This window comes from Ovis aries, chromosome 24 (genome assembly GCF_016772045.2).
Source record: "Ovis aries strain OAR_USU_Benz2616 breed Rambouillet chromosome 24, ARS-UI_Ramb_v3.0, whole genome shotgun sequence".
In the NCBI taxonomy this organism is placed as follows: domain Eukaryota; kingdom Metazoa; phylum Chordata; class Mammalia; order Artiodactyla; family Bovidae; genus Ovis; species Ovis aries.
This window is the reverse complement of record NC_056077.1, coordinates 7,942,844-7,969,604: the sequence shown is the minus strand read 5'-3', so window position 1 is coordinate 7,969,604 and position 26,761 is coordinate 7,942,844.

Here is a 26,761-nt window from a genome sequence, read left to right as displayed (position 1 = left end):
CCAAACCTGTGCCCTAGAGCCTGGGAGCCACAACTACTGAGCCCAGGAGCTGCAGCTGCTGAACCCAGCACGCCCTAGAGCCTGTGCTCTGCAAAAGGGAAGCCAGGGCGGTGGGAAGCCTGCACAGAAAAGGAGATCCAATGCAGCCAAAATAGATGTTAGTTAAAAATAATTCAATTATATATATAGATACACATAAACCAGAAACCAGGAGCTAGGAGAAAGGGCTACACTGGGCTGACTTATCTTTTAGGGTACCTTGATCTTGCCTGCTAACAAAGTTGGCTCAGAAGTGGATCCATAAGATAAAAAGAGGGAAGAGAAGCAAAGAATAGGGTGTGAGAAGGGGGTGAGGAGCAGGGCAAAAGAAGTTTAAATGATAGTCTGCTCTGAAAGTATGACCCACGGGGTGGAGGGAGGAGAAACCATGCTGAGCTCATCTGGAATGACTCTATTCCCATCCTGACTGTCACACAAAATGGATATCAGACGTATCCCCACCATGGCGCTCTCCTGTTGCCATCCGTTGCAACATGGTAAGCTCAGCCCCCCCCCCCCCCCCCCCGTCAGTTTGGTAGACGGCAGAATCTGTGATCAGCAAGGCGAAGCCCCATTAGCGGGCAAGACAATTTCATCAAACAAAATTTCACAAATAATGTATTGCTGTTTGTCACCGAGACACTTAATACACCAGGGGCTGCTCCCAAAGCTTCCATAATCAATTTCTGCTAATTTGCCCATTCTCTGGCTATGTTAGGGTGCTGGTCATTTCATATTTTACACACCCACAGAGGTTACGGTAATGGATTCAATTCTGGAAAGTGCTGTAATGACTTTGAATGAACTTGAAAGGTTTTTGCATTTGTTTTCAGAGAGAGTGATTCAACCTCTGCCACACGGGTCTGATCTGTAAAGATTGGACGTGAAAACGGCCGACTAGCTTTTCTTAGAGACAGCTGTCTTCTCGTTATAACCTCCCTGCTCACGATGCAGGCCAGGCTCTGCACTGAGACACTCGACTTCCTTTTTATCTGGATCTTGACGGTGGCGGAGATCACCTCTGAACATCTGAAGGAAAAAAAGGCAATTATTGAAAAATTCTCCTAGAATGACTCGGCTTTCCTAACTCTATTCTTTTTCGAAACAAACACTCAAAAAAGTAAGTTGGCAGAGGTGAGACACCGACATTTTCCTCTCAACCCTGGCCCTTCTGAAACCATCTCTGTATATTCAGCTTTTTTCGGTTTCTGAGCTGCCTGTCTCCTTTAAGCTGGTCAGGCATGACCGTGGAAGGCAACACGGGAAAAGAAGCCTTTAACTCTGTTACAGTAGCCCCAGGAGCATGGCATTTGTGATACAATGATCAAAGAGGGTTTCCTGACTGCCTGACATTGACTGAGTGCTTTGTACAAGGAGAACATTTATTTTATTTTTTAAAACTTTTTATTTTGTATTAGGGTATAGCCGATTAACCGTGTCGTGATGGTTTCAGGTAGACTCAGCGAAGGGACTTAGCCATACACATACATGCATCCATTCTCTCCTAAACCCCCCTCCCAGATACACAACTCTGAGTTACATACATAACTCTGCTCACATAACATTGAGCAGAGTTCTATGTGCTACACAGTAGGTACTTGGTGGTGGTCCATTTTAAATGTAGCACTGTCTACATGTTGATCCCAAACTCCCCGACTATCCCACCCACCATCCTTCCCCTCAGCAGTCGTAAGTTCATATTCTGAGTCTGTGAGTCTGTTTGTTTTGTAGATAAGTTCATTTGTACCGTTTCTTTTCTGATTCCACATATAAGGGATGCCATGTGACATTTCTCCTTCTCTGTCTGATTTATTTCACTTGGCGACAGTCTCTAGGTCCTTCTGTGTCGCCACAAATGGCATTATTTCATTCTTTTTAATGGCTGAGTAATATTCCATGGTTTATATGTATCACACCTTTTTTTTATCCATTTCCCTGCTGATGGACATTAAAACATGCCTTATACAAGGAGAACATTTAATCTGATGAATTCCTTTAAAATAACCCAATCCTTTTTACAGATTACAAAATCAAGGCTCAGTAAGGTTAAATAACATACTCAGGTTTCCCAGTCTGTCTGGTTACAACCCCTGTGATCTTAACCACTCGGCCATGCTACCACCGGTGTGCTGGTAAACTTTAACAACCAGCTTCTTGCAAAAAACCAAAACCAAAACCAAAACCAAAACAAAACTAATCAAAATTCTGATTTGTAGAGCTTGTCAATCACGGTGGTGTATATACTCCCAGCATGGCTGATCTCAGGCTGCCAAGGTGAGGTCATGGCGTAACGCGGAGCAACACGGCGGGTGATGGGCACTGCTCTCCACCTAAATACCTCGTGGAGCTGTTCATATGACCCACTGTGGACTCTGGCTTCTGTCGTTTCCCCAGTAATCCAGCTCAGACTGCTTTGGTTTGGAGCTCACTTTGATCTCAGATGAACTGGTGGATGTATCACTTTGGTTTTGTCTTCTGATTTTCCCTATGATTCCGACTCACTTCCAGGGAAAACACTTCATTCATCTCTCGTTTGACACCCCTGCTGAGATGACCTTCCCGTTGAAACCTGGATCTTCATGGAACCCATTTTTTCTGAAATTCGTTAACGAATCAGCCAGTTGCAGTGCGTGAGGATGGTAAGGTGTCCTCTCGCGAGAGTGCGTGGGTGTTCTGGTTGGTTGAGAGATGGGCTGCAAACTCACTCAAACATGCCATGTTGGAGCCAACATAAATGGGGTGACAAAGCACAATGGGCTCTTCAAGTGGGAGAGACTTTGGATGATCTGCCTCTTCTGGAGTGGACAAGGAGTCCTTCCCCAGACTCTACAGGAGCAGGGACTCTGGAAGAAATCTGTGAGTTACTTGTTGCTGATCAGTCGCTCAGTTGTGTCTGACTCTTTGCGACCCCATGGACTGCAGCATGCCAGGCTTCCCCGTCCATCACCATCTCCCGGAGTTTGTGCAAACTCCTATCCATTGAGTCAGTGATGCCATCCAACCATCTCATCCTCTGTCGTCCCCTTCTCCTCCTGCCCTCAATCTCTTCCAGCATCAGGGTCTTTTCCAATGATGAGTTACTTACCACTCCTCAGTAAGGAGCAAACCAGTGATCAGACTCCACGCTTGCTCCCCAGGGTGCAATTAAGCCATTTTGATGACGTTCTCATCCTTAAACCAGAGGGGCCTCTGGGAATGCTCTCTGGTAGAGGGTGGCAGAGCTGGGTTTAATAAGGAAGAAGTGAACCAATGAGAAAGAAGGATCTCTGAAGCTCAAAGGAGCCCCATGAGTTTGGTGGGAGATGGATGGTGGCTGAGACTGGGACGTGGATGGTGCCTTGGGACACCCAGGGAGGATGTGTAGGCTGCTGAGAGGAGAGAGAACACCAAGGAACAAGCATCTCTGGCTTTCTGGAGGGTGATGGCAGATTTCCTGTACCCACTGCTGAAACAGGGGGTGGCAATAGCTTTTGCCTCCTGCGGTAGCACCTGGGAAAGGCCCAGCACAGTGCCTGGTGCCTTGTAAACACAGAGTGATGTTAGGTATTGCTCTAACAGGGACCTGTTAGGGTCTCTGGTGCATCACCTGTCAGGGGGCTTCAGTAGGAGCCGAAAGGCAATATGGAAACCTGGCCGAGGACTGGTGGCAGGTGGCAGGGCTTGGGGCAGGGAAGAGAAATCTCATGGAGGGATCCAGGAAGAGCCTGGGGGTTCCTGTGGTTTGGGCTGGGTGCTGGGACAAAGAAGGCATCTTAAGAGTGGCTCCATCAGGGGATTGCCTGGTGGTCCAGTGGCTAAGATTCTACGTTCCCAGTGCAGGGGGTCAGGGTTTGATCCCTGGCCAGGGAACTAGGGGGCTTAGTGGTAAAGAGTCTGCCTGTCAATGCAGGAGACATAGGAAATATGGGTTCAATCCCTGGGCTGGGAAGATCCCCTGGAGTAGGGCCTTGGAGTAGGAAATGGCAACTGACTCCAATATTCTTCCATGGGGAATCCCATGGACAGAGGAGCCTGGTGGGCTACAGTCCCTTCGGTTGCAAAGAGTTGGACACAACTGAGTGATTCCATGTGCACGCACAGGGAACTAGATTCCAGATGCGGTGACTATAGATCCTGTGTGTTGTGTCTAAGACCTGATGCAGCCAAATAAATAATAAATAAGTATAAATATTTTAAAAAGAGCGGCTCCATCTAAAGTAGAGAGTGGAGGAGGTAATATTTATGGGACATCCCGGAGACTCTTCTGGACATTTTCACATTCATCATTTCCCTTGTGTTGTTCAGTCGCTAAGTTCTGCCTGACTCTTTGACCCCATGGACTGCAGCATGCCAGGCTTCCCTGTCCTTCACCATCTCCCGGAGCTTGCTCAAACTCATGTCCATTGAGTTGGTGATGCCATCCAACCATCTCATTCTCTGCCATCCCCTTCTCCTTTTGCCCTCAGTCTTTCCCAGCATCGGGGTCTTTTCCAATGAGACAGTTCTTCGCATCAGGTGGCCAAAGTATTGGAGCTTCAGCTTCAGCATCAGTCCTTCCAATGAATATTCAGGGTTGATTTCCTTTGGGACTGACTGGTTTGATCTTTTTGCAGTCCAAGGGACTCTCAAGAGTCTTCTCCAGCATCATAATTTGAAAGCATCAGTTCTTCAGTGCTCAGCCTTCTTTATGGTCCAACTCTCACATCTGTACATGACTACTGGAAAAACCATAGCATTTTCCTTTAATCCTTGACCACAACCAGTAATGTAGCATCCTCATCTCCAGTTTACAGGTGAGAAAACAAGGGTTCTGGAGAGTGAATTGGATCGAGCAGCAGGTGGGGAATCCCAGGTATTTTAGGGCTTTTGGGAAAACAATGCTTTGTCCACTACACCCCTGAAGAGCCAACAGAGAAGCGGAACACGCCTGTCCAGAGAAGGGGCCAGAGAGGATGCTGTAGCCCCCAGCTGGGCTGGTGGCTCAGTCCTGCCCACCCCTACTCTATCCTCCCCCACCCCACCCCCACCCCCAGGGGACCCGAGGCAGCCCTGGGCCCCAGCAGCGTTTCTGATGACCAGAACACCCCCCACTTGGTTCATTCTGCCTCTCTGCACGCCCCAGCCCAGCAAGACGCCTGTGGCCTCAGCTAATGTTCCCAAACAGACCTTTCCCTGAGACCCAGACAACAGCCCAATTATCTTGGGCCAATCGCAGGCCTGCTCCCTGCTTGGGGCCTGCATCCAGAGGCGATTTCTCTTTTTCAGGAGAGTCTCCCAGGGACCCGAGAGCTGCTGTGAAGGTAATTAGGAAAGTTTGGCCACTGGAAACTGGTCTCCCCCTCCTTCCCGCGGAAGGGAAGGGAGGGGCTGCATCCAGATGAGAAGGGAGAGGACAGAAAAGCAGGCGCCTGTGTGTTCAGGGAACTCTGGGCCACAGAGGGACTTTTCATGTGTTTTCAGAACTGGCTGGAAGCTTTCCTCTCCCCTGCCATCCCTCCAGCTACACACTTGGCTCCCGACTCTTCCCAGCAGCTGATGATCAATAGCAATTAAGACACTGATTATGCTCCCTCTCCGTTCCCCACACCCAGGAGCCACTCTGCCTCCTGTCTTGCCCTTTTCTTGCCCTAAGTCCCACTCATCAGCAGGGCCTCTTGGCTCTGCCTCTAGTTATGCACGTGGGATCAGATAATTTCCCTCCATCTCTGCTGCTGTTTTGGTCCAAGGCACCCATCTCTTGCTCCAGCCACCAGGATAGTCTCTTAACTCTGGATGATCCATTAGAAATGCAGATCACCTTATGTGGCCCTACCCTGTCTCAACCCACTGGTGACTCTTCTTTGCTTTTAAAATAAAAGCTGAAGTCCTCTCTGTGAGCTGACCCGTGTCTGCCTCGCTGAGGCTGTGTCTTCATCTTTCCCCAGGGTTCACAGGCTTCCACCCACCCTGGCATTCATCATGCTCCTCAAAAATGCCCCTGACCCGACACCTGTCCTCCAGGACATTGCGTGGCTGACTCCTTCAGGTCTGAATATCATCCTTATTTTTTATTAAAAAAAATACCCCACAAGTAGTTATTGATTTATTTGGCAGCGTCGGGTCTTAGTTGGGTCATGGGGGCTCTTGGTTTGGGGGCCTTCTCTCTAGCTGTGGGATGCAGGCTCAGTAGTTGCAGCACCCAGGCTTAGTTGCCCCAAGGCATGTAGGATCTTAGTTCCCTGACCAGGGATTGAACCCACATCCTTTGCATTGGATGGCGGATTCTTAACCACTGGACCACCAGGGAAGTCTCCCATCTTTACTGAGGCTTTTCCTGCCCACCCTTTTAAAGTACCAGACGGCCCCACTTCCCAGGGAACCCTGCTCCCAGGCCCTCTTTGATTTTCTTCATAGCATATTTCACTGTCTGAAACTATTTTGTTTATTTATAGTTTGCTACACAATAAGCTGCATATTCCTAGAGAAGGAAATGGCAAGCCACTCCAGTATTCTTGCCAGGAGAAACCCATGGACAGAGGAGCCTGGCGGGCTACAGTCCAGGGGGTCACAAAGATTGGACAACAATAATAACAAAGCTGCGTATTGCCACTAGAAAGTCAGTTCAGTGGGACTGGGAACCTTTCCTGTTTGCCCGTCGCAGTATCTCCAAGAAAAGGTGCTTGAAAAACTTTTGTGGAATGCGTGAATGAATGCCAGAAGTGAAGTCAAGTGATTTTTTTTTCTTTTTAAATTGAAGTAGCATTGATTTACAATGTTTCAGGTGTAAGCAAAGTGATTCAGTTGTACACATCTATCCATTTATCTATCCATTCTTTTTCAGATTCCTTTCTATTATAGGTTATTAGAAGATAATATAGTTCCCTGTACTATACAGCAGGAGGCTTCCTTGGTGGCTCAGTGGTAAAGAATCCGGCTGCAATGCACGAGACACTGCAAGAGATGCAGTGAGTTGGGAAGATCCTCTGGAAAAGGAAATGGCAACCTACTCCATTATTCCACGGAGAATCCCATGGACTGGCCTGGCAGGCTATAGTCCATGGGGTTGCAGAGTCGGACATGACTGAAGCAACTTAGCATGCATGCACTGTCCTGCAGGTCTTTATCTGTTTTATATATATTAATGTGTATCTGTTAATCCCAAATTCATTCCTCTCCTCTTTCCTCTTGTGTAGCCATGAGTTTGTTTTCTACGTCTCTGAGTCTATTTCTGCTAGAAAGAAGCTCATTTTTATCACTTTTTAGATTCCATATATAAGTGATATCATATGATATTTGTCTTTATCTGACTTACTTCACTTAGTTTGGTCATCTCTAGGTCCATCCAGGTTGCTTCAAGTGGCATTATTTCATTCTTTTTTATATCTGAGTAATAGCTGGGAGGGATTGGGGGCAGGAGGAGAAGGGGACGGCAGAGGATGAGATGGCTGGATGGCATCACTGACTCGATAGACGTGAGTCTGAGTGAACTCTGGGAGTTGGTGATGGACAGGGAGGCCTGGTGTGCTGCGATTCATGGGGTCGCAAAGAGTTGGGCACGACTGAGAGACTGAACTGAACTAAACTGAACTGAGTATTCTACTGTATTACATATATATAGTATATGTATTGTATTCTTCTTTCTTCCTTCATCTGTCAGTGGACACTGATGTTCCTTCCATGTCTTGATTATTGTAAATAATGCTGCTATGAACATTGAGGTGCATGTATCTTTTTGAGTTCGTATTTTCATTTCTTTCATATATATGCCCAGGAGTGGGACTGCTGGAGCATATGGCAGTTCTGTTTAGTTTTTTAAGGAAACTCTGTACTGTTCTGCGTAATGGCTACACCAGTTTGCATTCCCACCAACAGTATATACAGGGGTTCCCTTCAAGTCATTTTTAGATCACGTCTAATTGCTATTTCCCCTACCATCTTCCTAGCTGTTTAGTTGATAAGTCGTGTCTGACTCTTTGTGACCCCACTGACTATAGCCCTCTAGGCGCCTCTGTCCATGGGATTTCCCAGGCAAGAATACTGGAGTGGGTTTCCATTTGCTTCTCCAGGGAGTCTTCCCGTCTAGGGGTTGAACCTGAGTCTGCTGCGCTGGCAGGCGGTTTCTTTACCAGTGAGCCACCAGGGAAGCCCCCGACCATCTTTGAGTTAGGGTTTATCTTCATCTCCATCTTACGATCAGGGAAACTGGAGACTGAGTAAACAAATGGACAGCGACCAGACCACACATGGCAACAGAACGTGTTCTTATGTGGGTGGTCTCCGTTATTTCCAAGAAACTGAGGCAGCTTTGAGGGACTGGTGACTTCTCATAGTCACCCAGCTAAAGCTTTGGGTCTTGTGTGTTTGATTCCATAGGCCCCCTTTCTCCCACTAGGTCATACTCTATTTCAGAGAGATCTCTCCCTTTCTTTGCCCACCATCTAAGTAACCAGCGGTGTGGCCACCGAAGGAAGAGGCTGCGGAAAGAAGGGCAGACAGAAGGCTGAGATGCTGAGGGCAGTGGAGAGGAGAGTTCAGAACAGAGGGTTCCCGGAGGGCGACACGCAGGTTGGCACAGGAAGCTCAAGTGTGGAAGTCCAACCTCATTGTCCTCTTTCTTGTTCATTTCATAAAAGGAGTCTTAAATGTAGGGACTCCACCGTTTGTCCCTAGATTGTTATTTATCTAAAGACAAGTATGACTGTGGAGAGATTGGTGGGAAAGGAGCAATTAGTATTCCCATCCATCTCAGTGAAAGACAATAATAATGTTAATTAATAGCCAAACCAGGGAGCGGTGGAAAAATGTAAAGTCTACAAGCAAGAGATCTTCAGGGGCCGTGTCTAAGTTCCTCTCTGACAGGTGCCCGTTTGTTATGGGATCAAGCAGAGACTGCCTGTCTCTTCCACCACCAGTAGCTGGCTCCCAGTTCTTTATCCTGTCATGCCAGGGTGAAGTGGGCAGGCTTCAGGGACAGGATACAGAGCCCCAGGAAGCTGGTGGGCAAAGATGAGTCGTGGTGATGGGGGTTCCCAGATGGAGTCATGATCCCCGGGAGCAAGTTACCCAGTTGGCTTTGGAAATGGATATAGTGGTGAAAGGAGCGCCTGGTGGGATTAGCACAACCCTCACCTTCTTCTGATGACAGCAAGGCATTTTCCTTTGGGTAACTGCCCCTGCCTGGCTCCCAGCCTCTGTAGTTGGGGTAGGACTGACCCAATATCCCCCTTTAAGCCTTTAAGTGGGATACAGGCAAGTACAAGGTGATAGCTTGTTGGGATTTTCATTCACATCTCCCTGATGCGAATCATCCCTGATTATCAGTGATGATGAGTGTCTTTCCGTATACCTATTGGCCATTTATATGTGCTCTTTGGAAAAATGTCTGCTGACGTCCTTTATTCATTTTAAAATCAGGTTATGTAGCTTTTTTCTTTTGCTATTAAGTCGTATGAAAAGTGAAAGTCAGTCGGGTCTGACTCTTTGCAGCCCCATGCACTGTAGCCTACCAAGCTCTTCTGTTCATGGGAGTTCCCAGGTAAGAATACTGGAGTGGGTAGCCATTCCAGTCTCCAGGGGAACTTCCCAACCCAGGAACTGAAGCTGGGTCTCCTGCATACAGGTAGATTCTTTGCAGTCTGAGCCATCAGGGACGCTGTGAAGCTGTATGTTTCCTTACACATTTTGGATATTAACCCCTTATCAGATACATGGTCTGCAAATATTTTCTCCCATTCCTTTAGGTAGGCTATCAGTAACAAGTCAAAAGGTTGACAAGGATTGGCTAGGATGTGGAGAAAAGGAAACCCTTGCGCACTGTTGGAAGTATAAATTGGGACAGCCACTACAGAGAACAGTATGGATATTCCTCAAAAAATTAAATATAGACCTACTATACAATCCAGCAAGCCCACTCTGGGTATATACTCAAAGGAAATGAATTAGAGAAATGAATTCAGCATTCCCATGCCCTTTGTAGCATTATTCACAACAGCCAAGCTATGGAAACAGTCTAAACTCTGTTGATGGATGAATGGATAAGGAAAATGTGGTATTATATATACAATGAAACATTATTCAGTCATAATAAAGAATTCTGCTGTTTGCAACAACATGGATAAACCTGAAGGCCATTAGTGAAATAAGCCAGACAGGGAAGACAAATACCCCATGATCCCACTTATATGTGGAATCTGAGAAACTGAAACTCATAGAGAGCTCAGAGTAGAACAGTGGTTACTAGAGGCTGTGGGATGGGAGAAAAAGGGGAACGCCAAGCAAAGGGCACAGATTCTCAGTTATAAGACGAATACGTACTGGAAACCTAGTGTACAGCATGGTGACCATGGCTAATAACGATGGAGACCTGAAATTTTTAGAAAAACAAACGTGATCTACACCTGGCATATTTCACTCCCTTGGTTACCATGATTGGTTCAAACACAAAAGCTTGACTTTTTTTGGACTAAGGGTTTTGGGGAGGCAGGCAATGAGAAATAAGAAAGACCATGGTTAATTAGTGGATTAGAGGCATTCTTCCTCTTGTCTGTCTCTCTGAACCGCTGCTTTATCAACCGCTGTTAGTTAAGCCTCTCAGATTACCAGTTTGGGTCTTCTAATTGATAGATTATTCAATCTTCTATTTGTCTGGATTCCCAGGACACAGTTACATGGCACAGTGCTGGGATGGCTCAAACTCAGTAGATATCAGTTGGATGAATGAATGGAGGCGGGGCGTTGCCTCCTGTACACCATACCTACAAACTGGGTACTTCTCATCATTTGGAGGGGGCTTCCCAGGTGGCCCTAGTGGTAAAGAACCCACTTGCCAATGCAGGAGATGTAAGAGATTTGAGTTTGACCCCTGAGTTGGGAAGATTCCCTGGAGGAGGGCGCAGCAACCCAATCCAGTATTCTTGCCTGGAGAATCCCATGGATTGGAGAGCCTGGTGGGTTGCAGTCCATAGTGCTGGCAGTCAGACAGGACTGGAGTGACTCAGTATGCACTCACACACACACGCACCGTTTGGAGGGTGGTGCCTTCCTGTGGTTTATCATCTCAGTGGTTAAAACAGCCCACTGTAACTAATGGAATGGAAAGAGACACCATATGGGGAAGTTTCTTAATTATGCTACTTGTGGAAGGATAAGTTACCAGAATGACAGTATCTGGAACTTCCTTGGAGGTCCAGAGGCTAAGACTTTGCTCTCCCAATGCTGGGGGCCTGGGCTCCATCCCTGGTCAGGATACTAGATCCCATATGCCGCAGCTAAGATCCAGTGTAGCCAAATAAATAAATACACAAGTCAATAAAAAATAAATAGTAAAAAAGTCCATTGTTCGTTCACAAACAAAAACTGATACAAAAGGATAGTTGTTGTTCAGTTGCTAAGTCATGTCGAACTCTTTGCAACCTCATGGACTACAACAGGCCAGTCTCCTGTGTCCTCCACTATGTTCTGCGGTTTGCTGAAACTCGTGTCCATTGAGTCAGTGATGCAATCTAATCGTCTCATCCTCTGCTGCGCCCTTCTCCTTTTGCCTTTCACCTTTCCCAGCATCAAGGTCTTTTCAACAGTTGAAGGCACGATAGCACCTAGTGGTATCGAACAGTGATTGCACAAAACTAAGTCAGAAATCGATTGAAGGGGAAAGAAAGATGGAGAGAAATGTAGAGAAATATCACACCTAGGTACATATCACAGATTTCTCCTGTGTTTCTCAAAGTGTGGCCCTTGGCCCATCAGTGTGAGGGAAACTGAACCAGAATTTCCGGGGGTGATGTGGAAGGGGTCCAGAGTCTGCTTTTAGTACAAACTCTCAGGTGAGCTGATGCATGAGAATGTTGGAGAATAGATGTCCTGGCTTTACAGGCATGACAGGGACATGTTTCTCAAGGGTCATGCACCCCCAAACTCGGTGTGACTCTGCGTGATTAAGGCAGGGGCACCATAAACCTGAGGTCTAGGGAAACAGATGGTGGCAAGGTACGAAACTTGCCTTGAAGAAATCAAGAGTATGAAAGAAGAAGGGCTTCCCAGGTAGTGCTACTGGTGAAGAACCCAGCTGTCAATGCAGGAGACATAAGAGATGAGAGTTGGATCCCTGGGTCAGGAAGCTCCCCTGGAGGAGGAAATGGCAGCCCACTCCAGTATTCTTGCCTGGAGAATCCCATGGACAGAGGAGCCTGGAGGGCTACAGTCCATAGGGTCACAGAGAGTGGGACACGACTGAAGCGACTTAGCGTACACACACACGAAAGAAAGGTGGGTTAAGAGTAAGATTTGCAGGATATTGAAGTCACATGAAGTGAAAGAGGGGCCCCAGAAGGAAGTAAAAAGAGTGGGGGAATGGATGAGTGTCCCAGGGAGAAAAGAAATACATCTATTACCGTACACCCCATGGCCCAGGGAAATTGCTTGACTTAGGGATGGTGATAAAAGCAAACGCGCAGGACATCTTGGGAAAGCAACCTGTGGTAGGAGCATTAAAAATATGAAAAATAGGGGAAATAAAGCTGGAATCATGGATGTAGATGGTGAAGAAGCTAAATATCACTCTGGTAATGCAAAGCCATTTGCTTTTTTAAATACGAAACATAAAATTTACTTTTTAAGCCATTTAAAGCATACAGTTCGGTGGCATTTAAGTACATTCATTTTATTGCACAACCATCTCCAACATCCATCTCCAGATCTTTCCATCTTTCCAAACTGAAACTCTGCACCCCTTAAACGTTCCCTCCCCGTTCCCTCTCCCCCAGGCCCTGCTAACGACCATTTCTACTTTCTGTCTCATTGAATTTGACTATTCCATGAAATGCATATGAGTAATATCATATACTATCTGGCTTTTTGTATCTGGCTTATTTTGTTCAGCATAAATTAAAAAAAATGCATTTATGTATTTTTTGGCTGAGCTGGGTCTTCGTTCCTGTTTGGGCTTTTCTCTAGTTATGGCAAGTGGGGCTAACTCTCTAGCTGTGGCGTGTGGGCTTCTCGTTGCAGTGGCTTCTCTTGGTGCAGAGCACAGGCTCTGGGGCACACAGGCTTCAGCAGTTTCAGCTCCCAGGCTCAAGAGCACAGACAGCCTCCGTAGTTACGCCACACGGCCTGAGTTGCTCCGCAGCATGCGGGATCTTCTCGGATCAAGGACTGAACCCACGTCTCCTGCACTGGCTGATGGATTCCTATCCACTGAGCCACCAGGGAAGCCCTCAGCATAAAATTTTTAATGTTTATCCATGCTGTAGTGTGTGTCAGAATTTCCTTCCTTTTTAAGGCTGAATAATGCCGTCTATGGGGTCGCACAGAGTTGGACACGACTGAAGCGACTTAGCAGCAGCAGCAGCAGCAGCAGCAACAGCAATGTTCCATTATAGGTATATACTACATTGGGTTTATTGATTTGTCTCTTTAAAAAAAATTATTTATTTACTTGGCTGCATCGGGTCTTAGTTGCTGTACATAGAATCCTTGTCATGGAACACTGACTCTCCAGTTGTGGTGCGTGCACTGAGTTGCTCTGTGGCGTGTGGGATCTTAGTTCCCTGACCAGGGATCCAACCTGCATTCCCTGAATTGCAAGGCAGATTTTCAACCACTGGACCACCATGCAGGTCCCTCCATTTGTCTCTTGATGGACATTTGGTTTATTATTGAGCGCTTTTGAGCAAAAGACTGTTGTGTATGGACATTCATGGAGAAAAATGTTTGGGGGGTTGAGGGAATGGGCAGGAGTTTAGAAGGGAGAGGCACTTTGTGGCCAGGCGAGGAATCTTGGATCTGGCTAACGAGGAAAGATAAATACATTTAATGCTACTATCAACTGGTGCTGAGTGCATGCCTGCTCTGTTGCTCAGGGGTTGAAGAACTCTGTGATAGATTGGCTATGTCTTCCATGTTCATGGCAAGAGGGGAAGGTGGTGGCCATGCATTTACGTTCCCATCTAAATTGTTTGGCTAGTTTCATAGCCCCTCTGGGTAAGGCACTAGCTCCTCCAGGTCTTTTAACTAGCACGTAGGGGCTGCGGGGCAGTGTCTGAAGGGTCATTTCCAGCTTCAGATGATAGCTCTGGTTTAAGAGGCTTGAGCAATTCAGCCTCTGCCCTTGGCAATATCTTGAACTCAAGGATCAATAGCATTTTATTTTGTTTTCTCTTTCCTCCACTGACTCATCATCAGTGGTAAGAACCGGATAGCCCTAGAATTCTTGATCACAGGAATCTGTGATAGTCCTTCTTCCAGAAAAGAAGCATCTGCTCATTGACTCAAACTTGTATCAGAGTGAATTGTTGGAGACCTATTTCAAAAGGCAGGGAGTCTTCCATCTGTGCCCATTACCTCGGGCTCGATTTCTATTTTGATTCATTCATATCTTTGTCTTGGGTGAGATCAACCTTGAATATTCATTGGAAGGACTGAGGCTGAAGCTGAAGCTACAATGCTTTGGCCACCTGAGGTGAAGAGCTGCCTCATTGGAAAAGACCCTGATGCTGGGAAAGATTGAAGGTGGGAGGAGAAGGGGACGACAGAGGATGAGTGTGTGGCATCACTGACCTAATGGATGTGAGTCTGAGCAAACTCTGGGAGAGAGTGAAGGACAGGGAAGCCTGGCATGCTGCGGTCTATGGGTCGCAAGGAGTCAGACACGACTTAGGAACTGAACAGAAGCAACAACAACAACCCTTGGTTTTTCCTGCACAGAGTGAATTCCCTCTTCTTTAGGTGACAGTCCATGGCTCTTCCCCAGGAGAAGTGTCAGTGTTCCGTTCCCTGTGGCCTCAGGGGGCTTTCAGTTGAGTGTGCCCCTTCCACCCCCAGCCACGGGCAGGCCCGTGATGAAGGCTGGCCAGCTGGAGCTTTCTCCATTTCCAGCCACAGCAAGTGAGGCAGGGAGAGGAACAGGACCGAGTGGGACCCTTGGGAGTTTATACCTGCGCAGGGCAAAGTTGGACTCTTCCTTCCAGATCAGAGAGTGATGAGTGTTTTCTGTAAAGATCCAAGTGTTAAGTGTTTATACCATCCCTGTTGCATCTACTCAGCTTGCTCTTGTAGTGAAAAATACAATGCAATATAATACACCAACAATACAAAAATGGATGAGCGTGGCTGTCTTCCCATTAAACTTTATTTACAAAAACAGGCAGGCTACTGGATTTGACCTGTTGCCAGTTTCTGTTTTAAAATAAAACCACTGGAAAGCAGGAATGTAAGACCTACCTTGTGAAAAGAGCCATGTTAAAACCAACTCAGAAGGGAACTTCCCTGACTAACCAGTGGCGAAGACTCTGTGCTCCCAGGGCAGGGGGCCCTGGTTCGATCCCTGCTCAGGGAACTAGATCCCGAAGGCTGCAACTGAGAGCTGATGCAGCCAAATAAATATTTTAAAAAACCAACTCAGAGGAAAACAGAACTACAAGTCGGAGAGAACGAACTCCAAGAGCCATTACTGACCCCTAGATCTAGCCATGCCTGAAGGAGGCCATCCTTTGAATAGCCAGTTATGTAGTCCAATAGTACCCTTTACTGCTTAAGGCAATTTGATATGGGCTTTTGTCATGAAAGAAAATTGTGACTCCTATAATTCTGTCTCCAGTAGTCTGCTCTTGGAGTGCTAAAGTTGTAAAATGCCTGAGCTGGAAAGACTTTAGAAGCAGGAGGAGGAAAGGGGCTTTAAAAAATCTTAACTTGGAGACCTCCATGGAGCCCTGTCAGCTGCTAGAAGCAGGGAGTCTGATCCCACCCACCCACAGCCCACCCAAGACCCCAAGCACTCTTTCAACCATTGATTGATTGAGGAACTCAGTTTGCTAGAATCGTACCCTGATCTAGAAGGGACAGGAGAATGGACACTGATCGTCTTGTAACTTATATGTGCCGTGTGTGTACAATGTATGTGCTGGGGACATGCAGATAGAGCATTTCATGCCATTCTTACAACAGCCTAGACATAGGATCATTGTCCTTATTTTGCACTTAAGGAATCAGCAGTGTAACTCATCAGGGTTAAGTGATTTGCTGAAAGTAACCAAGACAGTATGCGCAGGAGTAAGATTGTAATTCCAGCTGGGGGCGGGGCGGGGCGGGGGCTCCAAAGTCCAATATTTTCCCTCAGTACCTTTGCCATCTTCCCTAACAAGAGACTGAGAGTGGGGCTTTGTCCCTGTCAGAGAAGCAGCACGTTCATAATAAGCCCGCATGTTACACGGTTGAAGACTGGAATAAAGGAAAACCAGTGGCACCTGCCATCCGGTTCACCAGCAGCGTTATAAGCAAAACCTGGCCCATTAGCTGTAAATGCCCACCCCAGCTCTTCTTTCAAGTAAATTGGTGGGGTTGTATTAGGAAATTTCTCTTTGCAAAATGCTAACAATGCAGTGGTGCTTAAATTTTATGTGTGTGAGATTATGACTAGATACATAAAGCGGGAGGAAAGAGTCTGCAGCTGACAAGAGCTGGGTACACGATGATTCTTTTCTTCTTTTCTCTCAGCCTCATTCCCAAACAGTCCTCGAGTGGAAGAGTTTTTTTATGGAGAAAGTTCACAATAAAACAGCTGACTGTAAGCTGGTTTGTGGCACTTGGACGGGGATGTGGAGAAGCCTGGTGGTCTCTGCTCTTCTCGGGGAAAAATCAAAGAAACTGGGAACTTAGTTGTTGATGCTCAGTTTCTCAGTCATATCTGACTCTCTGAGACCCCATGGACTGTAGCCCGCCAGGCTCCTCTGTCTATGGGATTTCCCAGACAAGAATAACTGGAGTGGGTTGCCATCTCCTTCTCCAGGGATCTTCTTGACCCAGGGATCGAATTTGAGTCTCCTGCATTGGCAGGTGGCTTCTTTACCACTGAGCCATGTGGGAAGCCCCACTGAGAACACTGCAACTTCCTTAAAAATAGTGCTGGTCCTACCAAACCCATCAGCAGCTTGGGTGTGCTTCCTCTGTGCTTAGGGCTGACTCTTGGCCCCCGGAGCTCTGGCTGCAGGGTCTTGTGTGGCAGGGCTGCAACGTGAACTCATGTTCTGGGACCGATGGAGAGAGAAGAAAGGGAAGTGGGAGAGAGTCAGGGCGCTCTCTTTTCTCTCTCACTCTCCTCTGGCAGACAATGGAAGAAGGAGAGGAAGATCAAAGACACACGCAAGACGGAGGGAGATTGATGCAGAGTGACAGAAACGGGAGAAGAATCAAGGGGTGGAATCAAAAAAGAGAGAAAGATGAGAGGGTTCAGACCAGAGTCCTGAGGACAATTGAAAGGCACAGAAATGCCCAAAGAGAGAAACAGATACTCAGGTACACAGGTGCAGGGGTGCACACGCGTGCACACACACACACACGTGTACAGGGAGAGATGTGTGTGTGCACGCATGCACGCGTACACTCAGAGGGAGAGAGAAAGAAGAAAAGGAGAGAGAGAGAGGGAAAATGGAAAGAGAAACAAAGTAGAAAGGAACAGGAACCTTTCCTAGTGACATTAATTGTGACATTCAACCTGAGAAAAGAAAGCAAGCCAACCCCATTTTCGAGCCTTTTACAGCTCATTATGCACCCAGAACTTCAGCTGAATGGGAGAATGGAAGAACCTCTTCAAGGGGCAATGGTGTCCCACTGGCATCCTGTCTGTGGTCCAAGAATCTGGATCCATTGCCCTGGCTCCAGCTGAACCCTTCCAACTGAGGCCTGAGAGCCCTAGACTCCATTAGACAGATGCTCTGCTGACACAGCATGAGTTTGCACCAACCCATTCATGCAGCTGGGGTGTCCAGGAGCACCTGCATGTCGGGACGCACGGACACCCCACAGCTGCGTCCCCACACCTCACTGCAACCTCTGATGTGACTGTCACGCTTCCTTCGAATCAACATCCTGGAGGACCGACTATGGCCTCTGTTGGCTCTGTGGCCACATAATGGCCTAAGAGGACACCCGTGACCAGAGAGACTATCCTGACTTTGACAGAAGAGGGTGCAGGATTTGTGTATGCCTGAAAGTTTGTGTCATTCTTTTCCTACAAAGGGGATGCCGTCCTGGAGATTTTTCCATATTTGTTCATGTGAATCGATATCATTGAATCACAAGGTTTAATGGGAAGTTAAGGAAATCTTCTCACACCAAGCCCACTGCCGTGCCCACTTAGGAAGAGTCCTGGGTTCCTCGGTGAATGAAGCATTAAAAAAAAAAATTATTCACTTGTCTTTATTTTTTGGCGACACCTCAGGTGGCATGTGGGATCTTAGTTCCCCAACCTAGGATGGAACCTGTGCCCCCTGAATTGGAAGCAGGGGGTCTTAACCCTTGAACCACCAGGGAAATCTGAATGGAGTGTCTTTGTGTGAAAGATTACCTTGGTCAGATTCTCATGTTCAAGAGCATCTTCACATGTCCCTTCCACCAGGAACCTAGAGGGGGAAGGAGCCCTCATGATACCAGTTTGCTCTTGACTACGGCTTTGCAAAAGCACTGTATCATCTCACCTTGCCCTCCTCTCTCCTTGTCTTGTCTTCCTTCTGTTTCATGCATCCTGACTCTCTTGCTTTCAAAACTGAAAGAGGCTAGCAAATGCCTGGGCAGCCCTGACATGCTCTGGCAGCATCAAACCCTCCAGTTGTTCTGGGGCAGCTTCTGCCAGGTGCAGTCAGCCTGGGAAGTTTGGAACTGTTGTATAACAGGAAATTTCAGCCCTCACCCTCTGTAGTCTGCTGATAAGAATAACATTGGGTAGCATGGAGCATCTTTAGATTCATCAGAAAGAGAAAATAGAAAAAGATGTTTCTGTTTGTAGAAAGAAAAAGAGATCAGTGAAGGGCAGTGAACTGATAAGATATCCGAGCAGGTTCAACAGGAAGATTTTGTCTTGAGTTAACTGAAGGTAGGGAATGAGTGTGTTAGCTTTGGAGTTGGGTGCAAACCTGGGCTCCATGATACTGAGACTCTTCCTTAAACACTGAGACTTGTCTTCCGCATCCGATAGAGATGAGACATGAGAGTCTCAGCCCCTACCCCCAAATTTGCAAGTGAGCACTGATAGATGAGAACCGTCTATGCTCTATGTTTGTCATTTTGGAAGCTCTAGCTTTGAGATCTTGGACAAGTAACTCTAATATCTCTGTGCCTTGCTTTCAAAGGGCCCACCTGCCAATGCAGGAGATGAAGGGATGCAGGTTCAATCCCTGGGTCAAGAAGATCCCCTGGAGGAGGGCATGGCAACTTACTCCAGTATTCTTGCCTGGAGAATCCCATGGACAGAGGGGCCTGGTGGGCTACAATCCATAGGGTCACAGAGTCGGACATGACTGAAGTGACTTAGCATGCAATCTCCTTAAATGTATGAGATGACTGTTGGTACCTACCTCATTAAGTTATTTGAATTTAGCAATATTGAAGCACTTAGATTAGTGCCCAGCATACAGTATGGGTCCAGTAAATGTTAGCTATGGCACTGAGGTTGTCATCAGGACTCTTGACTACACTTTTGGAGGGCAGAGGTGCTGGTGGGTTATGGGCTTGAGTAGCCTAACTCTGGGTAGGATGGGAATACAGCCAGGTTTCTTTCTTTTTCCAGTTCTCAGCTTTTCCCTCTATGTCTGTCAACCTTTTTTTTCTGCCTTTCTGAGAATGGTTTTCACTTGCCTCCATGTGAGATTTTTGTAGCTTCTCCATCAGAGAGGGTAGAACTCTACCTCCAGCTGCAGGTAGAGATATCCTGGGGAAGAAGGGTGATTAATTTGGCTTTCACCTTGTTCCCACTCCTTGGATGAATCACTGTGGCTAGAGTGGTGAGGTCCGTGATTGGATCAGCTATAATGACATGACTGTTTGAGATCCTGTGATTGGCTCAGCTTTAATCACATGACTGCTCTTGGGGAGTGTATGTGTGGTTGAAATAAGAGCAGTTATTTTTCCAAAGAAGGAAGGTGCTTCAGAGAGAAGTAATAGACTTCTGCTATAGTTGTTGTTATTTTTAAAAAAGATCCCAGCATATTTTCTGGCCTAGAAATAGGTCCTCAACCAATTGTCCTCTATGCATTGGCCTTCATCTCAAGGATCCTTATCTATAAAATGGGAATCTCATAATACCTGTAGTAAGGATTGAGTAATACATTTAGAACCTAACAGTGCAGGCACATAGTAGGTGGTTTATAAATGCCTTTGCTCTTTTGCTTCCTGTAGCCAGAGAAGCAGGAAGACCACCATCTAAATAACACAAAGCTTTGTGAGCAAATCATCAGGAGGGCTACCTTCCTCCAGGACCTCAGAGACTCTAAAGCAAATGTAACTGGAGAAACGCTGCTCTTACCACTTAGTAATTAGGCCCTGATTGTTGTTTATCTGTGCGCTGTACTGTAACTCTCTCTGCCCGAGGCTGGTGCTAGAACTGGGAAAATACAATTTCCTCCAAACTAATTTAGTTTTAAGAGGAAAATGAAAGTTTAAAGTAGTTTAATGTTTCGGCAAAACCATAATGGCTGGGGCAGATTGGACGATGTGAACCAATAAAGCACCCTAATTCTGATAATAACTCAAGGCTTAACTCTTCCCCACATCAAAACCCATCCCCATGCCGACACTCCACACAGATCCAGCGGATGCTGGAACAGTCACTCGTCTTTATTTATTTTGAGTTATTTAAAAAATAAACAACTTCACTTTTGATTTTCGTGGAGCCCTAGGACACAGCTGTTAATGTCATTTATGTAGCCCTGTGGTTAGACCCTAGGAGATGCCTCCAGGATTTATGCATTTTCATTCCATTCACATGCTTTCAGACCAATGATTCGATTCACAGGGTAAGAGTTCCATCCTTGGGTTGAAGGTACTTGTTGAAAAGGCCTGAGTTACAACATGGGCTCTAAAAGGGGGAACCCTCTAGGAGCCTCAGTTTCTTTTTTATAAAATAGAGAGGCTGAGAAAGACTTGTAGGGTTGTTGTGAGAATTAAGTAGGATACTTTAAATGTACCTGGCCAATGAAAGAGTACCAGGAAAACCTGCATCCCTTCATTTGCTGAGTATACACTGGGTGGTTACTGTCTTTATGAGGTCTAAGGATTCATAAAGCCTTAGGTCATGGGAGGGCAGGTTTTAGCACCTGTTGATTTTTTTTTTTTATGAGAGAGTTTTTAGGCTCCCCACTCCATGTTTTCCAAGGTTTTTAAAAAATAGATTAATTGGCTGTACCAGGTCTTAGTTGTGGGAAGTGTGATCTAGTTCTCTGACCAGGGATTGAACCCAGGCCCTCTGCATTGGGAGCATGGAGTCTTAGCCACCGGACCACCAGGGAAGTCCCCAAGTTTGTTTGTCATTAGTTCATTCCTCTAGTTCCCCCATCTCTCTCTCCTACACATGTGTGGGTGCTCTCTCTCTGTGGGTTTTTGTTTTCGATTGTGTGTGTTTCAGTTGCTTAAAAAGAACTTTGGTTCTTTGCTGTTGCCAGGTGACCTTTGTAGCTATACCTTCTGCCACCAGACCTGATATACTCTGTGTTTCAGTCAGTTGACGTTTTAATTTATTTTTTATGTTATTTATTTTATTATTTGGCTGGCAGATCTTAGTTGTGGCATGTGGGGTCTAGGGACCAGGGATCCAACCCCCGCTCCCCCGTGCTAGGAGCACCAAGTCATAGCCGCTGGACCACTGGGGAAGTCCCAACATTTTAATTTTTAACCAAATTACAGAAACCCTTTCTCTCTTTTATGCAAGTCATCCTTTCTTGCTTAGCTATGTCTTCCCCATTCGTTCACCTGAAAACTCCTATTCATTCTCCAAGTTCAAACTCCTGTTTAATTTGTCCTATTCTCTTCCCTGATTGCCTAGACATAGTTCCCAATTTCCTTCGCTGTCTTGCCATAGCGCTGTGTTTGTATCTCTATGATAAACCATATTTTAGTTTTATAACCTCTCCTCACATGTTTCGGCTTCCCCAGGTGGCTCAGTGGTAAAGAATACACCTGCCAATGCAGGAGATGCAAGAGATGTAGGTTTGATCCCCGGGTTGAGACAATCCTCTGGAGAAAGGAATGGCAACACACTCTGGTATTCTTGCCTGGAGAATCCCCATGGACAGAGGAGCCTGGAGGGCTGCAGTCCATAGGGTTATTAGAAAGAGTCAGACACAACTGAGGGACTGAGCATGCATGCTCACATGTTTTCCTACAGCATGACCTGGATATGTCTTCCTGGTGTTCAGGTGTTTGGTCCACATCTGCTCAACGAAAGATTAGAGTATGGATGGGAAACCCATTACACGCATGCCACAACCTTCCATTCCCTGCTCATGGCAGACATCACTAATCGATGGGCCCAGGCTCAGGGCTTGTGTCAACCCAGAGCTTCAGCGGACACTCTCAATCAATTATGTTAACATGTGTAACACTGAACTAGAAGAAGGATGGATCTGGGGAAGAGGCTTACAAGAGTATTGGAGGATGTTCACCTAGGTACATTCCATTACTTGTCTGGCTCTATAAACACTGTTCGTCAGTGGAGAGCTGGTCAGAAGCTTAGGGAACATCTCTTTTTTCATTTTCTTTCTTCCTTTCTTTTTTCTTCTTGGCTATGCTGCTCGGCTTGTGGGATCATAGTTTCCCAACCAGAGATCAAATCTAGGCCCATGGCAGTGAAAGCACCAAGTCTTAACCTCTGGACCACCAGGGAATTCCTGAGAACGTTTCTTTAGAGAATTTTCAGACTCTGTGCGGAGCTGGATTTACCCCCAGAATTGGCTGATGTTGTTCAGTCGCTCAGTTGTGTCCAGTTCTTGTGGCCCCATGGACTGCAACATGCCAGGCTTCCCTGTCCCTCATCAGAATTGGAGGAAAGTGATTTTCTGCCTCCCAATGGAACAGAACAGCACTCTGTCCCCCTCTTCCTGAACCCAGCAAGACTGCAAGCCACAGGGCTGCTGACAGACAGGATTTTCAGCATGAACATTGAGTTGTGACTGCAAGGAAGTCTTCCCATATGGGTCTGTGGGCAGTGGGTGCAGAGCAGCATGGTCTGCAAAAGGAGGTGGAATAGCCATGTTGAGTTTGGTAAACTGCTGGTTTGTGGGCTCAAGTGGCACCACAAGAAATTCCTCTCTAGAGATCCTTTTCAGTGGAGTTAGTTTCCAACAGTCAAGCTTGGGGGAAAACACCTACCACTGTGGGTGTGTGTTCAGTGGTGTCCCACTTTTTTTGACCCCAGGGACTGTAGCCTGCCAGGCTCCTCTGTCCATGAGATTTTCCAGGCAAGAAAACTGGAGTTTTGATCCCAACCTAGGGATCAATCCCTTGTCTCTTGCATCTCCTGCACTGGCAGGCAGATTCTTTACCACTGCACCACCTGGGAAGCTCTACATACTGTAACTTGATCATTAAAAGGAAATGTGTTTGCCATCAGGGAAAGGCAAATTGAAAGAACAATGGGACACCACTTCACACCCACTAGGATGGCTTCGGTAAGAACAATAGACAATTAACAAGTATTGGTGAGGATGTGGAGATGTTGGAACCTTACTATGTTGCTAGTAGAAACATGAACAGATGCAGCTGCTTTGGGAAACAGTTTGGCAGTTCCTATATATATGCATGTGTGATGGGAATACCAGACCACCTGACCTGCCTCTTGAGAAACCTATATGCAGGTCAGGAAGCAACAGTTAGAACTGGACATGGAACAACAGACTGGTTCCAAATAGGAAAAGGAGTACGTCAAGGCTGTATATTGTCACCCTGCTTATTTAACTTCTTTGCAGAGTACATCATGAGAAACGCTGGGCTGGATGAAGCACAAGCTGGAATCAAGATTGCTGGCAGAAATATCAATAACCTCAGATATGCAGATGATACCACCCTTATGGCAGAAAGTGAAGAGGAACTAAGAAGCCTCTTGATGAAAGTGAAAGTGGAGAGTGAAAAGTTGGCTTAAACTCAACATACAGAAAATGAAGATCATGGCATCTGGTCCCATCACTTCATGGGAAATAGCTGGGGAAACAGTGGAAAGAGTGTCAGACCTTTTATTTTGGGGCTCCAAAATCACTGCAGATGGTGACTGCAGCCATGAAATTAAAAGATGCTTACTCCTTGGAAGGAAAGTTATGACCAACCTAGATAGCACATTCAAAAGCAGAGACATTCCTTTGCCAACAAAGGTCTGTCTAGTCAAGGCTATGGTTTTTCCAGTAGTTATGTATGGATGTGAGAGTTGGACTGTGAAGAGAGCTGAGTGTCGAGGAACTGATGCTTTTGAACTGTGGTGTTGGAGAAGACTCTTGAGAGTCCCTTGGACTGCAAGGAAATCCAACCAGTCCATTCTAAAGGAGATCAGTCCTGGATGTTCTTTGGAAGGAATGATGGTAAAGCTGAAACTCCAGTACTTTGGCCACCTCATGTGAAGAATTGGCTCATTGGAAAAGACGCTGATGCTGGGAGGGATTGGGAGCGGGAGAAGGGGATGACAGAGAATGAGATGGCTGGATGGCATCACTGACTCGATGGATGTGAGTCTGAGTGAACTCCGGGAGTTGGTGGTGGACAGGGAGGCCTGGCGTGCTGCGATTCACGGGGTCGCAGAGTCGGACACGACTGAGCGACTGAACTGGACTGTGCTCAGTCGTGTCTGACTCTTTGCAACCCCATGGACTGTAGCCTGCCAGGCTTCTCTTGTCCATGGAATTTTCCGGGCAAGACTGTGGAGTGGGTTGCCATTTCCTACTCCAGGGGATATTCCTGACCCAGGGATTGAATCCATGTCTCTCGAGTCTCCTGCATTGGTAAGTGGATTCTTTACCACTGGCAGTTCCTCTATAGGTTAAACATAGAGTTGCCACAGGACCCAGCCATTCCATGCCTATGAATACACCCAAGAGAACTGAAAATATATGGTCACACATACAGAAAAAACTTGCATGTGAAAGTTCATGGGAGTGGGCTATTCATAGTAGCTCAAAAGTGGGAACAAGCCAAATGTCCAGTGATGAATGCAAAAAAAATGGGGTCTATAAATAGGATGGAATATTATTCAGCCACAAGAAGGAGTGAAGTACTGATACATGTCACAATATGGAGGAAGCTTGAGTACATTATATTAAATGCAAGAAGTCACATGTGGCCACATTTTTTATGATTCCATTTGTATTAGTCAAATCCATAGACCTAGATAGTGTAGTAGTGCCTGGGGTTGGGAGCAGGAGGGGCTGGAGGATGACTACTGAAGGGTACAGAGTTTCTTTGGGGGCCATACAAAATGTTCTGGAATTATATAACCATAATGGAAGCACAACTTTGCAAATGTACTAAAACCACTGAACTGTAGACCTTAAAAGGGTCAGTTTTATGGTATGTGAATTATATTTTTAATTTAAAAATTATAAAAAAGTAAATGTGGTCTAATTTTGTGGTCCAAGAAACTGAGGTCTGAGATGGCTCTGGGACATGGAAAGTCACCGTTTCGAGGGGAATTCTTGACCTTCCTATGACAACCTGGCTGGAAGCATAGTCACACTCCACGTGTTCTTGGATCCCAGTGTTCTTTCTTGTGAGTGTCTTTCCTCCTGACTCATGTCTTCCAACTCAAATTCTTCGTTTCTATCAAGGCAGAGTGCAAACTACTTCTACTGGGGATTCAAATATTGTCTGCATCTTCTTTTGAACATATTATTTGTGTATGTTAGTTGCTCAGTTGTATCAGACTCTTTGTGACCCCACGAACTGTAGCCCGCCAGGGTCCTCTATCCATGGAATTTTCCAGGCAAGAATACTGGAGCGGATTGTCATTCCTTCCTCCAGAGGATCTTCCCGACCCAGGGATCAAACAAACCCTGGTCTCCTGCATCTCAGGCAGATTCTTTCCCATCCTACAGGGAACATATATGTATAGACATATATATGTATGCTATGCTCTATATGTTGTATATATACATGTACATATACATATGGGCTTACCAGGTGGCGCAATGATAAAGAATCTGTCTGCCAGTGCAGGAGATGCAAGAGACTCATGTTCAGTCCCTGGGTTGGGAAGATTCCCTGGAGAAGGAAATGGCAACCTGCTCCAGTCTTCTTGCCTGGAAAAAATCCCATGGACAGAGGAGCCTGGTGGGCTACGGTCCATGGGGTCACAAAGAGTTAGACATGACTGAGCGTGCACACGCAAACACACACACACACACATATTGTGTGTGACTGTACTTACTATGGCACTTGTACAACATTTTGCATTATTAACAAATGACCATGTTGGACTGTGCGCTTCTCAAGGGCAGGGTATCTATGAAGACTCTGCAAATGATACAAAGCCAGTTTCACTTTAATTAGAGAAAAAAAACCAACCAAACAAAAAATTACCTAGAGACTGAGGAACTTTCCGATGTGGCTCCACTGAGGACTCGGTTCTCTCTTTCCAGGTTTTGGCTCAATTTTCTCAGCCCTTCCTTCAGATTTATCCTCCATCCTCTCAGGTCAGCTCCAGCACTGAGTGAAAGCAGGGTCTTCTCTCCTGTGAGGCCCAGCTTGAGTCCCAAGGTTAGTTCTGGTACCCTCTTCATGAGCAAGAGGATGGTGGTGCCCTGAATTGCTGACCCTGGTGCTGAGGGGGATTCAGATGGACCTCAGAGTTTAGAACAGCAAAATGGCTGGTTTTATGAAGAAAATTGGGATAGTGTTGCCGAAAGAATGGGAGAGCTATGTGGAACAATAAGAATTAACCAACGCCCACCGCGGTTCATTTCTTTCTCTCAGGTTTTTAAAAAGATATTTTTGATGTGGACCACTTTAAAGTCTTTAATGA